The sequence below is a fragment of the Numida meleagris genome, chromosome 4, assembly GCF_002078875.1.
Source record: "Numida meleagris isolate 19003 breed g44 Domestic line chromosome 4, NumMel1.0, whole genome shotgun sequence".
In the NCBI taxonomy this organism is placed as follows: Eukaryota; Metazoa; Chordata; class Aves; order Galliformes; family Numididae; genus Numida; species Numida meleagris.
The window spans coordinates 29,242,302-29,259,473 of NC_034412.1; the positions used below are offsets into that span (position 1 = coordinate 29,242,302).

At 36.4% G+C, this 17,172-nt stretch overlaps 1 long non-coding RNA gene across 1 annotated transcript; it reads left to right on the forward strand.

Annotated features, from left to right (window-relative positions):
- Positions 2,640 to 17,025, forward strand: LOC110398469. Its single transcript, XR_002438399.1, has 3 exons — positions 2,640 to 2,815; positions 12,150 to 12,308; positions 14,673 to 17,025. It is a non-coding gene; the product is annotated as an uncharacterized LOC110398469 (long non-coding RNA).

Genomic DNA, 17,172 nt, shown 5'->3' on the forward strand with positions numbered 1-17,172 from the left:
AACTTCTTGTCACCTACAGCACAAGTAAATATTCCATGCTGTGGGTTCTGCTCCCTCCCTTCCCCCATATTACATCTATTTTTCCACTAAATACTTTCAATTTTTAAAGAATTGCTGCTGCAATCAGCAAAATCCTATGTTACTCTTGGTCCCATTATTTCATATGCAAAACAGATCTCTTTCTGCAGATGCTGTAAGAGCCTTCATGCATGATTTGAGCAGCAACAGATGGCCAGCTTCATCCTCAATGGGAACTTGCAACTGATTCATAAAGTAAGCATCCTTATGGATACTTCACACCATATTTTTTACCTCTTACTCCACCTTTTCTTTGCTGTCTTGCTTGTTCCTTGAAAGTAGGCTTCTCTAGTGAAATTTGTCAGGCATCCAAATAATCAGGTCTTGCCATTGTTGACCTTCATTGCGAATTCTTGGAAGTCAAACACAGAGTTAGACAAGATCTCCTGCGGAGGCTCCGTGACCTTTTCTTTTATTGGCTGAATATTAGGACAGAAAAGCTACTTCTGGATTAAGGGGGGAAAAAAAAAAGCATGACCTGTTGGCTGGAATTTCTATTCTGTGTAAAATCTTACATAAGGATTGCATCCATTGGTATTAAAAATCTTACAAAAATTGTAAGCTTTCCTTTCACCAAGTTATATGACATGAATAGCACTTGACAGACATAGAGGAATCAGTGGTAATTTACTCTATCATGCTTGTGAAGAACAAAGCCTTTATAGCTGTTCAAATGTAATATATTCTTTTCATGAGTAATCATTTATGTCCCACTCCTTTTAAAATCTGGATTTTTATTTCAGCCTCAGTTAAATGTTACAATTTTTGTTGAAACTCATTTACTTGACTTTTTATTACTAGGAAAAAAAGTAATTAAAGGCTTTTTAACTAAAGCAATCTTAAAAGATTTTATTACTCTTTCTTTCTGCCATTTTTTTCCCCATAGAGAAAATATAGGCATGCAAAAATCTAATACTTAATTATTATTTTTTAAAAAATCTGTGGGTAACTGCACTTGCCACCATCTGCCAGAACCCATAATGGAAGTAATATAATGCCATAGTGACTGTGCTGGCAATGTTAGAAATATCTTTGGTTTATTGTTAGTCTAGCTGATAGTAGGAAGTGCTGCAAATCTTATCTGTGAAAACTTCTTGTGCAATTTCAACACTAAAAAGTTTCCAACAGCTGCCAAACTTTTTTACTTCTTAGAGTCAAATCTCTAAATTTCCTCATTTGGCTCTTACTCACTTCGCATTAAGTGCATTTTTTCTTCGGCATATACAGGATGCACCTAAGGGCAAGCCAAGTTCAGCCAGGGTCAAATCCCATTTATATCTTCGTGTCAGCCTTGAGGAGCCAGGAGAGTGGAGACCGATCCATCTCTAGTACAACTGTGAGCTTCAGTGTGTGAGAGAAGAAAGATTAGTAGACCTTTTGCTTTTAACGTAAGCAGTATATGTTTGTTAATGTGTCTGTGCAATAGCTTGGAAAAGACGTATTCTGTTTTATGTGAGAAAGTATACACCAGTAATCTTGCTAAAATCTTGAGCCTAGGAAACAAGTTATTAAATGTCTTTAAAGCAACCAACCAGCTAAAAAACCTACAGCAAAATTTATAATCATACAGGTTGGAAAAGAGTTAAGAAATCATTTGGGAAAAATCTTCTTTTTAGTGTTCATTATGAATTAATAATTAAATGCTGTCAGCAGAGAAAGTTATTGTGGCTAAGCAATAAAGAGAATCAGGGTGTGAGTAGCTTCACATTTCAGACAGAAGCGTGGCTGTTAGTGATGGCTGGTGCTGGGATGCACTTGTGGCTCGTGGGAAGTGTTGTGTACCTTAAGGAAAAAAGAATGTTGCAGAATGTGTCCAATAACTTTTCTTGTAAAGTAAGTGCTGAATATTAACTTTGCTTTAAGATTTGAATCCTTCACCTTGGTATTTTTTAATGCCAGTCAAAACCTGAATCTTTTTCACAGCCACTTGATGAGTTGCTGTTGGATGGGTAATTCTTTTACCACTTGGAAAACAAGTCCCTTTCTGTGTCTAAGGAACTTGCATATGATTTGCGGTAGAAATAATAAATATATAAATAAATAAAGACAAATTAATGACAACAAACACTCAGCACCTCACAGGTTTGAAACTCCTTTGCAAGTTGACTGTAAGAAGTCTAGCTAATCCCCTGCACAAACATTCTCACATTTTTAGATCTGTATCTCTGTTAAAAACAACAACAACAAAAACAGAAAGTGGCCCAGAAAGGATTTTGAAATCGCTATTCTCTATTTGGAAATGCCATGTAACTCAGTTGCTCACAAAGGAATCTATGCTGGGTCTTAATATATGTACAGAGAAGCAATGTATATCCATTCCAGGAAGATTTGTATTCATTCCCACTGCAGCAAAGTGGCTGTGCTGGAAAATTCTATTAAAAAAATGAACATTAATGTATGTGATCCACATCTGTTATCCCACACCACTTCTGGAGCCCATGGGCACACTGTGACCCTTCAGCGATAAATCAGCACTGTGCCGGTCCTCAGCTGCAGGTAGTTAAGAAGGCTTGATTGTCTTTTTATCCACCATGCTGCCCTGCTGCAGGATGATGGAGTTCCATGGCAGGGGAAGGTTGATCCTAGTCCCCTTTGGAGCTAACAGGAGTCTTAGGAAACTCTTACCAGAATTCCAGATTCTTCCTTTATAACTGCACTGTGGACTGTGAGGAATGGTAGAGCAGTACTTCTGGGACTGAACGGTGATGTGGAAGGACGGAAATGCAAGACAAAGAGGGTAATGACATGTTTGTTGTTGATATAGCAAAAAGTTTCAGATATACTTGTATAATTATAGTTAAATACCTAATGTCAGTGGGAAGTCATTTAAAATCCCCAAGCCAGATGGTCTAATTCATCTCTCATTTAAAACACTTTGATTTGAATATTTTGGAAGGGTCTAATGCTCCATTTTATAGAAAGGTGGGAGGGCAATGCATTTCACACTCGGTACTTTACAGTCTACATCTATGAAGTGAGAACTAAACCACAAGAAAAATGCCAGCATCTTGCTGTTATAGCAGTAAGCTGGGCATACTTTTATTTGTGCATTTTTTCAGGCTAGAGAAGCAGCAGATGACAATCAGTAGGCAAGACAAATAGCTTTGCTATTTGCTAAGGACAGCAGATGAGTTGTTGTTTTCTTTCTATAACATATAGATTAGGAATTTTTTTTCTCTCCCAATAATTTAAAACTGGTATGGGTGCTATAGTGATCCTGAACAGTTTGGTTTTCTCTTTTTAAAACGGGAGAAGTAGAAAGCCCCAGTAAGTCAAACTCAATGCAAAGCTGAACTGTAGTGGCTGGTTAACTAGGCTTATCCAATGACAGTGGGAGGTCTGGAATGGGTCATGTCTGAACATCCACCAGACCCTTCCCCACTGGGGAGCTAAAAGGCTTCTTAGCATTGACCAGCCTTTTCTCTGGTCATTTTGTAGTAAAGTTTGATGTCCAGGGAGATTAAGGCTTTAATCTAGAGGCTGAGGCCTTTTTTTTTCCTCCTTTCCCCAAAATGTGCTGTCATTTACATATGCATTTATTTGGGAAAACACCATCAGAGTAAAATAATTTTGTATTTTCTATTATTCTGAGGATTCTGGAAGGCTTACCAAGGACACCGACAAAGAGGTTGCTCGAAACTGCTGAAATAAGTTTTCTGTTGTCATTTATTTCCATCTTTTTAATATAAATAATAAGCCCACAATAAAGAATTATCATTAGTTAATCAGATCTCTTCCACTTCCAATCAGAGGTAATGTATTATCTGAAAGAGATTGTGTATTCAGATATAGATATCCTGAAGGAAGAAAAATCATGTCTGCTTTATGCATTCTTTCTTCAGTTACTCAGACTTTGGTGCTGAATATTTGTGCAGACCTGACTTGCTTCTCAGTTGGTATTCCAAATGGCGTCACACTGCAGCTTTAAATTTTGTGCTATTATGACAAATTTATAATGGTGTGGGGACAATTTCACCAGAATCTTTTTTTTAAAGAATTACCTGACCTTGACATTTTGGGGCTTACCACATGATAATTTCTTTGATGGTCACAGTAAAAAGTTTCTAACCTTTTTTTCTGGTGGACAGTCAGTAGTCCTCACTCAGATTTACTGTGGAGTTCAATAAGAGTGCTGCTTTCTGCTTAGCTTCCTCCTGTGACTGATTTGCTAGGGAGCTACATTCATAATACCCTGCTGTCTCAGCTTGACAGGCTTAGCACCTTTTTCTCTTCCTCTGAACTTCCTTAACTGCTGTTCTGGCATATTTCAGGCTTAGATACTTATAACTCATTTTAAAGGCAAACTTATAATGACGTCCTGGGAAAAATAGTTCTCAGCAGAATTGTCAGAGCTGGTGGCTGGAAGAATATATGGATCCTTTTCGTAACAGGAAAGATGGCATCAATCTGAATGGGGCTGACAGGGATAAAAATGAGTTTCGCACAGAGAGCTCTGCCCTCATATTCACAAGTACTTTTCTCTGGGTCTGTACGTTGTCATTGATTTGTTACTGATCAGAATTATTTACTATCGATGGCCTTGATCCTCAAGGGCTTCGCCTTGGCTCAAACTGTACTTCTTCCTGGTGTGTGTGTGAGAAATACTTACCTGGGCAGCATAAAGGAGAACACGGAGAAGCACATGGGGATGTCAAACTGAACCTTCATCTTACTGTGGTCCCTTACACTGTGGGTTACTGTGTTGCTGATGCAAATACTTTAAAATTGTTACAGAGAAATGTAGCATAACAAAATAAATGCCAGGCTGGACTGTGGGCTGTTTTCAATACCAGCTGAGGGGGGAATAATCAAAGTGGAGCCTTAAGCAAACAGATTTTTCACCAGCTTTAGTATTCCACCTAAGAAGCAAAAAGCATTTAGGCATTGTCCTCCTGTGATACTACTGTCATGTGATTTCTACTTATTCTCTAGTCTAGCCATATTATCACAAAGCAGAATAAAGATATTTACAATTAAGATATCTATCCATAATGCTAGCAGTAAACAAACCCTGAAAGACTGGTTTGTAATGGTGTATCTGGCCAGGAGTGAAGTTACTTACTGCTCTTCTCAACAAGATCTTGCTAAGAGATCAAGATGAGCCTACAGTAAACACCCCAAGCCAGCATGCTGGGGGACAAATTTGTTCCTTCTCTAAAACCAGGAAATAGTGACTGCCGTTCTTCTGCCAAGTCAGTAGATTCTTCTCACCAAAGTCCAAGGACATCTTTCAAATTTGTTGTTCCTGAGACCAGTGAATAAAGAGCATTCCTGATTTAGAACTGTAATTCTGAGTGCAGTCAGGAAACAAAACCTGTACTAGGACAAATGACTGCTTTTCTGAATTCTGACTTCCTAGCATTTAAATCCATATGATTACATGCATTCACTGAAAAGAAATTCTGTTTGAGTGCCCTAAGGTGAGCCTTTGCACACAGGTGAAGAAGTGAGGCATCAGCAATGTCTTCAAGGAATGCTCCAGGTCTGAATTAAACTGCACGTGTATTTTTGTTTCTATTCTTTTTGTTTCTATTAATATATTGTTGGGGAAAGTGCCTCACAGTAACTTCTGAAGTGCATGCATGCACAGCAAGATGGTATTTTTTCCCTATAAATATAGATTACTTATAATTACTGCTCAGTTGTGCTATTTGATCCTCATCTATCTTCCTGAATGAGATCTCAGCTGAAGGAAAAACACAAAAGAAGAGCCTGTGCATGAGAGATTGTACGAAGAGCATGATTTTCCTTTGGTTATTTTTTTTTATATTTGGTTGCAGAAGCATGCAAGCCATCAAGAATCAACAGCAATGACTGCAGAATAGGGTGTTTGTTGAAGTTATTGATACTTGATTCATCTTCTGAAGTTCAATAACTCTTCTTAAACAGCATCAGCCTGAAAAGTCATCCGCTGCAGAAAATGATCTATCTGGGTGCTGTCTCAAGTGATACAGGTTAAAGTTACGTAGAACACAAAACAGAAGAAAAGATTATGTATTTGGGCTCATACCTTACGTGGACGCTTTGAAAGTCAGAAATATACTGAAATGTAGGAGTTATTAGTAATTGCTGGAAAGCAGTCCCTTCTTTTTTTGGCATGTCACTTGTCTGGTGGTCAACAGCTGATGTCTGTTGCTGTGTATCGTAAGTAGCTTTTCCTACTTTCATCTAAAGAATAGAAGATGATGTTCCATGACTAAATCTTAATTTAAACCACTGTAGTTAATGAGCAAAACTCTTCTCTGTCACATTAGTATACTTGCTGCCCTGAAATGTTTTGATAATGTATCTTACAAAATCACAGAAAGTTTTCCTTTTTTAATTTGCTCCAGAGAAGCATTAAGTGCAGCTTCAGAAAAATTAATGAACGTGATCCCTGAGGTGTGTAAAATCAGCTGAGGATTTTGTCTCTGATGTTGCCATATTGTACTGAAGTAACATTCAGACATCTCATCTTGTTTATGTAGTAGGTGTAAAAATTCCAATGCCGTAACAAATTCACATGGAAACAGATAAAAACACTGGTAAAAACAATGGTTTGGAGCATCTACATTCACAGAGTTAAAATTGAGCACCCCAATGTAGCTGTCACCCTGTTGACTGCAGGGTAGTTGGACTATATGGCCTTTAGGGGTCTCTTTCAACTCAAAATATTCAAAATGATTCTATGAAATTAGGAAAAAAAGAAGACTTAGAAAACTGTGACTTCAGGGATCAAAGGATCATTGAAGAAAAATGAAGAACAAAATTCTTCATTCTTCCAGTGAAGAATGAAATCCTATAGCCTGTAATTGAATGACTGGAGAAACAATCTGTACACTATGTGGGTTAGACTCGGGAAAGGCAGATGGTCCAGCAACAAAGACTTGCCTGGAAATGAAAAGATCCATTTCAGTTCTCTGCTCTGTCAGGGGATCTGTCAATTAGAGTAATATTTAGTGTGACAGTGCTCAGTGCTCACATTTTTACATTTGATTAATGGAACAGAATTTTGAGGGTATGGTTATAGTTTATAGGATGCTTAGGCATTTTATATTAACAGATTTTAAGAGAAACAATTAGAGAAGCTCCTGTTTTCTGGATTCAGACATTGGCTAGACTATGAGATAGATACTGATTTGCTCAAATGTGTCCTTTGCAGAGCATTGCAAAAAGATTTGGTGGACCTGAGAAAAACAAATTGATATAGAGGAGAAGTAAATGTGTTTTTCCAGGACTGTAGTTGTTGGCACATATACTGCTCCAGTCCCACGGTGTTGTCTGTATGAATTTGGTCATCTCACTACAGCTCTTTATTTGTCTGCATAATAGATACAAGATAAAAGTTTTCTGTTTTCTTGAGCCCTGAGAGGCAAAGGAGTGCAAGATTCAACCATCAAAGGGAAGTGTAGCAATAACTATATGAGATCTCACTATCATATTAAAATGAAAATATACTGTCTTATGGGAAAATTGAAAAGAACTGTTGTGTTACAAACTTATTATATGTAAATATATAAAAAGAAAGGAAAACATAAAGAGAGTAAGATGTTTTCAATAAATCTCACTGCCTTACAGTAGTGCTGATTTTGTCATAAGGAACAGATAATAGAACTGTTCACAGTTACTGTGAAAGGTCAGGAATTTTCTTTCAACACTTCTGTTACATATTTTTAGGGAAAAGCCAGGTGATTTATTCATCACCAGTAATGACGGAAATAGTGATAATATAGTAATAGCTAAAGAGAATATGTTTCCTCACGCTGGACAACTTAAGTCTCTGTATGCAGAAGTTTAAGAAAACAGATTTGTAAACTTTAGACAACGGATAATGCTCAAAGAAAGAATATAGAATATCCAGAACATTAGAAGAAAAATAGTTTGAACTGCTTCAGAAGGGGAATGTAGGAACCTATTTATATATCTGTTAGCCAAACGCTGATCCTTGTGGAAGGGAGTGTGTGAATGCTGTGACTCTTACAGTAAAACATTCATAATTTCTCATGAAAATATTTTTTCCTAGTACTGATAATAGATGTGTATTTAGTACTATATTTAGTATGGGACATTTATTATGTTACCTTTGATTTACAAAAAGAACAGAATCTGGATGCACAAATTGTTTATTGTTTAACACAAGTTGTTTATTTATTTATTGCTTTCAAAATAATACTCGCAACATATTGGCTATGGAAAGGGCTGACTATTGAAATTGTTACTTTCTACATGCTAGTAACAAACAAATAAACTAAGTAAATACAGCCCAAATATAGAGAAACAGAGTAAACTAAAACCTATGAAGCACAGTATAATAAATGTATGGGAAAAAGACCATTAACACTAAGAGGCTGAACTGGATTCGAAAGACAACTAGACCATTTCCTTTAGAAGCACAGCATTAACACATTCTGGTTACAAATAAAAGAGTAGATTTAAGCATAAACAGGAGGCATTAACACATTCTGGTAACAAATAAAAGAGTGGATTTAAGCATAAACAGAAGAAGAGCAACCAGTTTTAGCCAGGTGTTTTTTTTTTCCTCCTAAAATAATTTGCAATCTGCAATATACTACAAGCTTTGGGTAAGAGACAGTGGGTAGAGAGGAAAAAATCATTTGCAAACATCTTATGTTTGTTTTGCCATTTATAACGCGCTTCCTGTCATACTTTAAATGTAGAATCAATTGTCCCTGCAGGCTGAAGTAAGCTGCTGCACTTCTCCAGAGAAGTCAGCCTACCTTTCCTCAACTAGATGGGGCATGGTAATTAGTGATGGGTTTTATCACAAACCATGGAGCTTGTTCATTTGAGAATAGGCCCTGAATTTTATTTTTATTGCTGGTTCGAGGCAGGATAGTGTCTGAATGTCAAAACAAACAGTTTCCTACATTAGCAGGCACTTCCCCTCCCCGCCCCATCCAGCTTTCCATGTGCAGGCATAAAAAGAAAGGGGACGCTTTGGAAGTTTCAGGTGTCTTGGAGTATTTACTATTCAGATGTAGAATATCTCTGACTCAGGAGGAGACCAGAGGAAGCTGTGTTTTCTGTGCCTGGATTGTGAACAATCCAGTGGCATGGAAAACTCAACTCCCTTTACAGGGTTTTGTTAATTCCATTTGATCTACACTCCTTTGGGATTTACAGATTCCAAATATTTACAGTATCATAACGTGCATCCTTGAGAGTGCTGTGAAGTTCTAACTTAGCAACTTGAGTGCCAGTTCTTTCCACAGTGTTCTTTTCTCTTTCTTTCTTAAGAATCAGTCATACCTTTCACTTACAGAATAATTTTTTTTTTTTGTATTTGCATGCCCAGAAAGGAAACACAATATTCTGCTACCATCACATCTTTGTCTTATTGGCCAGTGTGAGCATCTTGCATCTTCAAACAAAAATTCTTTCAGCTATCATTTCATTCAACATTTGTGTTCCGTTACACCTCTGTTACCTTCATGGAGTATGTTTTCCTGATTTATCTAAAAATTAAGTAGCTTGCATTTTAAATATTTAGTTCACGGGGTTTGTTTGTTTGTTTGTTTTCATATTATTGGCCATGGTTCAGTTTTATTATTTTGATTCTCTTTTGCTACATTCTGCATCCCCTTCCACCTTAGCTTAATCCTTATATATCATTCTGTACTGTTCATTACCTTATTGTAATGATGAATGAAGATGCAGATCAACATAATACCCTATATTGATTTCTGTGAACTATCCTTTCCTACCTAGATTAACTAGCTCATGATGCAGCCTTTCTTTGTGAGTATCAATCTGGAAGACTTTTGTTAAAGTCAAAGCCTTTTATTAACAAATCAGTCTGTTAGTGCCAGCCTACTCACTATGGAAATTGAATATTTGGAGATAGTAAAAGAGAAAAGAAAGATGGAAGCGTACTCTTTAGCTATATAATACTCTTCCTGTAGGTAGGCTGGATGGCTTTTCTCTTTTTCAGTTCACTTCTCTTTTTAAAGTTCAATTTCTGTAATACTTTGTTTTAATAAGTCCATTCAGATCACCTGCATGGTGATGTGCCTATCATTGTCTTCCAGGAAGAAAAACTGGCTTCTGAGCGTGATGCAGAAAATTCTGTTTCCACAGAGTGATATACTAAATTATTACGGCCTCTTGCTAACACTATTTCCTGACCCCTATGTAGCTTATTTGTTTCCTCAGCAGTTCTTGAAGATTTGTCGGATGGCCTATGAAATCTGCCTTTCTTATGGATTTCAGCCAACTTTAAAAAGCACTGTCAAACCACTCCATAAAGTACTTGAAAAATACCCACACGACTCAAAGAGAATTGAAGTAGAGAAAAAAGTCTATATAAGGTTAAAAAATGGTTATAGTAAAATGAAAGCAAACCCTCCCTGTTCAGCCTCAGTGGAAGGTAATCCTTGTTTCTCTAATTAAATATATCATGTCATAATTCCTGTATAACTTAGGAAAGGTTCACCGTGATATTTCTGATGAAGCAGTGTAAGCTACAGCAAGTAAGTATTCTGACACACAATATCAGCTTTCACTAGCCCTCTGTCTTTCCTCCTGTTTGTCTAATTAGGCTGGCAAGAATACAGTTTCTTTCCCTATAGGGAACATGACGGCAGAGCAGTGGTTCCCACTTTTTGCTATACTTCCCACCTGAATGCTTATATACTGCAAGAAATATGCCTTCATTTTAACACCAGAAATCTCATTTCTTTGTTAAACATTGCTCTTCCTTGGTTAAGGATTGTAGTTTTGGTAGAGCAAATACAGCTCTAGTTAAGACACATTTACTGAAGTGATCTATCTGAAAAATGAAACGTTCCATTGTGGAAGTGAGACTTGGTTAACCTCAACATATTTCTTTTTTTTTCTGGACACAGTTATAATTTGTTCTAAAAGAGGCTTAGGAAAGTTGCTCATCTGCACTTTTTTTTTTTTTTTTTTTGCGTGCATGGGATAAAATTCTGTTTTTACTAAATGCAGGATCTTTGTCTTATCACCTAGAAAAAAGATGCAAGACCTGAAAAAGCTGATATGTTCTTAGTGGGCCTGTAACATATCACAGCAACCCATCAAGACTGAATCTGTTAAGAAACTGACTGGAATAATCAAATTAACATACTGATTATATAAATTTTGATATCTTGTTCAGTTGTGAACTCTGTGGTGCATTAGAAGCTGGAAATAATCTTTCTCTGCTGTTTTCTGCTTCACTAATGGATGATCTATTTGTCTGTGTGATCTAGCATTTCAGATATTTGTAGAAATCCTCATGTTAACTGTGTATCACCATTTTTCTCCCTATTTGTTAAATCTGTACGGCATTTTTTCTACCTATTCTACAATTGCTGCTTTTGGCTGTTTAAAGCTGGTGAGCAAGAAAGGTGACTTTTTGCCTGTCAGGTAGCTGACATTTCTGGCAAAGCAAATGGAAGGCTTTTAACAGATTTTACATGTCTGCTTTTTGAACTGTGGTGCCATATCTCAAAATAATGTATGATGAATACAGTGTACTGCAAAGGATAAGGTTATGTTTCAATCTATACTACCAATATTGATAATCACATTATCCTCCATAAATCTGAAATTCTGTTGACATTTTGCCATTTGTAACTTTACTCATTTCCCTATGGTGTTTTACATTTGTTTTATAAACAGCATATGTGCAAAGCTATGCCATATTCTAGAAGGGGGGTGGGGTGAATCTAATATTAAGCCCTAAAGGCATCTGTTCAGTAACCTGTATCTGAGAGTAAGGCAACCATGCTGCCATCTGTTATATTTTCTGTGTGATGGTTGTTGTCCTCATTGTAGGTTATTGCAGGTCTCAAAGGGCTACGCTCACTTTGCCTTTGAGCTATTTTCTAGAAAATAAAAAATATCTTGCATTTTCTCCTGTCACTGCACAAGCTGTATTGTAAAGATTGCTTCAATTACTATATCACTTATGTTATTTCTAAGCAGAATTGATTTTGTTTTCATGTTATATAGATGAAACTGAGCTCTGTAAAAGGCTTTTAAAGTGCTATGTTCTTTTACTTTCAAGTACCTGAATGCCATGCATGACTTTGCATAATGGTAATAACACTATTTACTATTTATTTCAGATATTTTGTGAGAAAAAAACTCTTCAGAGAAACCATCTGCCATCTGTGTACAACAAAAGGAAGACAATCCTTAGAGTTGAATGTTACAAAACAAAAACATAATGCAACGTATAAAGCTATTTTTTTCCTGTTCTCTTCCAGCTGCTAATCTTTGTCAAAGTAAGTCAGATGAAGAAAAAAAGTGACTCTCTACAGTCAGTATGCTCATGGTTCTTCTAAGCATGAAAGGTGCGATACACTGCTGTGATGCTTCTCAGATAGGCACTTCATTTCTTTGCCAAAACTAAAGGGCAAGAAAAGAACCCAACACATTTTCACCTGCCAGTATGTGCATTTAAAGCTTTGGCTTTTCTCTGCAGTGGAATTTTCCTCACTTTTCTGGATGCGAAAAAAAAAAATCATAGATCTGCAAGCATGTGACTTTTATCTTCAAGGAAAGAAAGAGCATAGTCTTTTCAGATCTTTTCCATGGCCCCTAGCTCCTAAATGGCAAAAAAATGTCATCCTCCCTCCGCCCTCCTTTTTTGGTTTATCTTTGAGAGAACAAAATCACATTTTCCTCAACATGAAAGATTTATCAAAACTAAAAGTTCTCTAGGGAAAAAAAAAAAAAAGCATTCCTAGATCAAATAATAACATTGAAAGAAGCTAGGGTGGGAGTAGGGTTGTGAGTGCTATGTATTAATAGTTAGCACAGTAAATATTTTCTGGGAAAATCTTATGTGTTAAAATCTGAATGGTTTGGAAGGTTAATTGTAAACTGAATACATATAGCTCATTGATGTATTAGGTAGGAGGGATGAGAAGCAACAGACTTTTTCATCCAAACAGACTAAAATGGCAATCTTGTGACTGAGATTCTCTGTTATTTACCACCACCAAATGAATTCCGGCAACAATGACAGCATTTTGAAATGCCATATTATGAAAGCACTCATTGCACTTCTCAGCATCTTTTAATGTGACTTAACAGCTGAAAACGAAGAGTATGATCAGCATCCTATTAGGTAGTGTTTGGCAGACTGGATTTATATATGATTGACTATCACTGTCAATCATTCAGAGAAAATACTCTCTGAACTGCAGCTTGCTACCAAGTAATGCAGGCTATCTCCTTGCATATTTTACTTTATGATTCCCCACATGAAGGAATGAGTTGTAACTGTGCTACGATATTTCCTTTTCCTTTAGTATGATTAAGTGAAAGCAATTGCATTAAAGCCTGGCATTTCTTTAACCAAGATATGCAGTTCCTGTGAGGTGAACAATAGATTAGATTAGCCAGTATCTCATTTCAGGCACAACCCTCATCTCTCCCCATTTCATCTGTTGTAAATGCTTTCCTGTAATTTAAAATCATATTTCAGGATTCATCTCTATGAAGAGCAAAGGAAAGGAAGAAGACTGTTTGGAGGGGGAAAAGAAAATGGAGAATCCTGCAGTAGGGTTTTGAAAAGAGGAGGGGATCTGAGACCAATTGATTAGGGTGAACCAGCCCACCAGTGTGCTCAGTAAACCTGCTTGAAGTGTTGCACTTCTAATTATCTATAGCTTTGAGTTAGAGTAGTTACAGAGGCTGGTCTCTTCTGAGCCAAAAAGAGACAAAATGATGCCAAACTAGATGAACTGAAAAAAATAGTTAAGAGGGTCTCAATCACTTGAACAAGCGAGGTACGAACTTGGTTTCTTTGAGATATTTCCCTGTATTTTTCTATGAAAAAATTTAGATTTAGACTCCAATTTCATCTTAGCAAATTGTTTGGTTGAATCTTAATGTATAAAGATTTCCTTTATATCAAGAAATGATCTGTTGGTTCTAAGACTAGTATTTAAATATTTAGAGCCTCCTAGAGCCTCTAGTATTTTTATTCATGGCTGTACAACTCAGTACTTAATATACCAAATTTCTATCTTGCTCACCCTTTCTTCTTTCATCTTAACAGAGGCAGGAGAGCATGTCCATGGTATGTTTGGAAAAATGTTCTTCACAAGGTTCCCTTTATATTTATTGTCTGCATTTATTCAAGAATACAGTGTCTAGGAAGCTGCCACATGCTATCAAACCATGTGCACCTTCTGTCCCGTTTTATATTTAAAAAAGAAAAGTGTTTCATAGACACTACCAGATAAGATATAGAGCCCACTGTTATAACTTTAAAATGGCAGAGGAAGAAACAAAGTTTTACTAAAATTGGCTTTAAAAATCTAATCTAGAAAGCACTGTCTTCTGCATTACAAACATCTTTTCCCCTCTATTAAGCAAAGCTTTTTAAAATAAAGTTCTTGAAAACAGCTATGAGTAATTCTGATCCATTATATGAAGTCTTCTAACTCCATGTTTGGTAATTAATTTATTATAATTGTACATCTGTTTATCCTCAAACTTATCTTTTGATGTATTTCTTCTCCTTTAGCCTCTTATATTTTGCTTCTAAAAGTCTTTTTCCTGGCTCATTTTGCTAAGCCAACACTGCTTGGGATTTTTTCCTCTCTTTATCCACTTGTGTTTTTCTCATTTTGCAGAAATGTCTGAAGCTGTTGCTCTGAGGAATTGTCTTAGCATTGATACTGAAGAAGACATTTACGAGGGATGGGAGAAGAGACCCCAAAGAGTCACTGTAATTGTAGCACAGGAGAGAGAGAAAGCTAGATGCTTGTGTCCTCTACTCTTCCTCCGAGTTTATAAAACAAGCCTTTGAAATATGTTACCCTTCCTTCTGTCCTGTGGTGTCCCTGAAGACAAGGAAACTTTTTCTGACCAGAGGATTACAGAAACCACGGACCGTTTGTGAAATGGGCTGTGGAAACTGGTTACTATGACAACTCAGAAGGAATGAAGTAAAGGTGAATACAGATATATAGATGCATATCTCTGCATTCATTGACTCAATGTAGTTGCATACACTAGACTCTGAAGTACCAGCTGCCAGGACTGTGACACTGTTTGAATTGTTGCCACATTTATTAATGAAACCATCTGTCACTGTAAGATAAACCTGAGGGTTTTTTTTTTTGTTGTTGTTGTTGTTTTTTTTCCCCGGAAACAGCAGAGAGCATCCAAAAATCAACAAACCTGAGTATTCGGTATGACGAACTCAACACAAATATCCTTGCGACAGGACTCTATTTTATATTACATAACAGAGTTCAAAACACAAAATGAAAAAAGAAATCTTCATTGTTGCCGCCCACAAAATCTTTTCCAAAGTTAAAAACATTTCAAGCAATTGCAGGTGGTAAAATAGAACCTTTGTCAGAGGGTACTATTGTCTTCCTCATCACTGTCAGAATTTTGGATCAAGTAGAATCAAATCTCAGAAGCTGAATATATTGAATGACAGTATCTGGTACACCAATTGATGTGACTCATGCTGGACATCTCATGTCTTTATTGAAGGAAAATCACTTTTCTGTAAAACTTTTCTAGAACTCTCAGCACATTAATGCCTCTTTCAGGTGTTTTCAAAGGCAATGAAAGATATCCATAGTCAGTGGGTGCAGCATTCAGGAATCTCCCCAAACAAAGAAAAAACAGTGATAGAAAAGAGTAATAGTGTAGTCCTTCAAATACTATCTAGTACCGTATTGTTTCACTACCTTACACTACTCCAATGCCACACTGATGGTGAAGAAAATATATAAAAATCAATATCAGGTCCCTTCTGAATTCCTTAATAGCATATACTTAATTAAAACTGCTAAATGACCAGAGTGTTTAAAATTACTTTGTGACTGCAAGGGTTTCTGAGATGTTCTTGACGACACTGCAAAACTGTTAATCAGAACATCAAGACCAAGAGAAGAGGAGGGAGATTTCCTGATGATCCAGTAGTCTGCTGAAATCTTCAATGTATCATAATTGTAAAACATTTGAACAGCTTTGCTGATAGAGTCAGTAGGTAAATTTCTTAATGAATAAAACATTCACAGCCAGGTAGAAGACCTGGGAAATGGCCTTCTCCAGTTGACAGTTCTAACTGCACTGGAAAAAAAGTTAAACTCTTCGGGTAGTTATGAGTAGCATATGAAGAACAATCTTCTGATATGTGAGATTTCCTTTATGAACTATGTAAACCAACACCAAAAAGAAAACCTGTAGTCAGCAAGAACTTCATCAGAGATTGTGAATTCTGAATTTTAATTACAAAATTTGTCTTTCTGTTCATCATCATTAATTCCTGGTATTATTGTGACAGCAATTTTTATTTTTATTTTTAATCTTTGACATTAAAAAATTAGGAGAGAAAGGTGAAAGAAGAAAGGTTTCATACATAGGAAAAGTAGCCTCTAGTTTAGACTATCAGCAAAATTAGGAGTTGGGTTTAACCTTTTCTTTCTACAACAAAGGGTTGTCTGAATTGTCTGTTCTCTATGGTTCAAATGCCAAACAAGATTTTTTTAATCAATAGTTGTTTACCAGATGAATGAATGAAATAGCTTCTAAGTTGTTCAGGCCCAAGAAAGGTCATTTCAGGTTTCATATATATGCAGTCTGCAGTCAGTCACTACCGTACATTTCTACATAGCCATTCATTGTTAAACATTTTTCTTGCTCCTAGCACTATCTGTACTCTTGGTCTTTCTATTTTTTGTATCTTGTCTTTCCATCTTGAAAAATCGAGGAAGTCTCTCTTCATTCCCTTTTGTCTCTTATATTGAAGTGCTGAGGTGCTACTCTCCCATCTTTTGGTAGAAGGATCATCTTGGTTCTAAGCAAGTACTGTGCATGCACTATTCCTGGAATTCAGTTCATCCAAGAGGATTCATTAGCTATCCAGCAGCAGAATAAGAGGACACTCATTCTTAAATCAGAAAAGATCATATCATCTTCAATTTCTGTGTTAGGAGAATGACACTGCAGTCAATGGTGCCCTTTTTATTAAACAATATGTATGCGAGAATAAAAGAACTGAAAAAAGAGGAGATAGACTTATGGATTTAGATCTGTTGTTATCATAATAGCAGACACTGAGATACTACCTGAACCAGTATGATAAGGTTAAAGAAAAAGCAAAAATTTCCA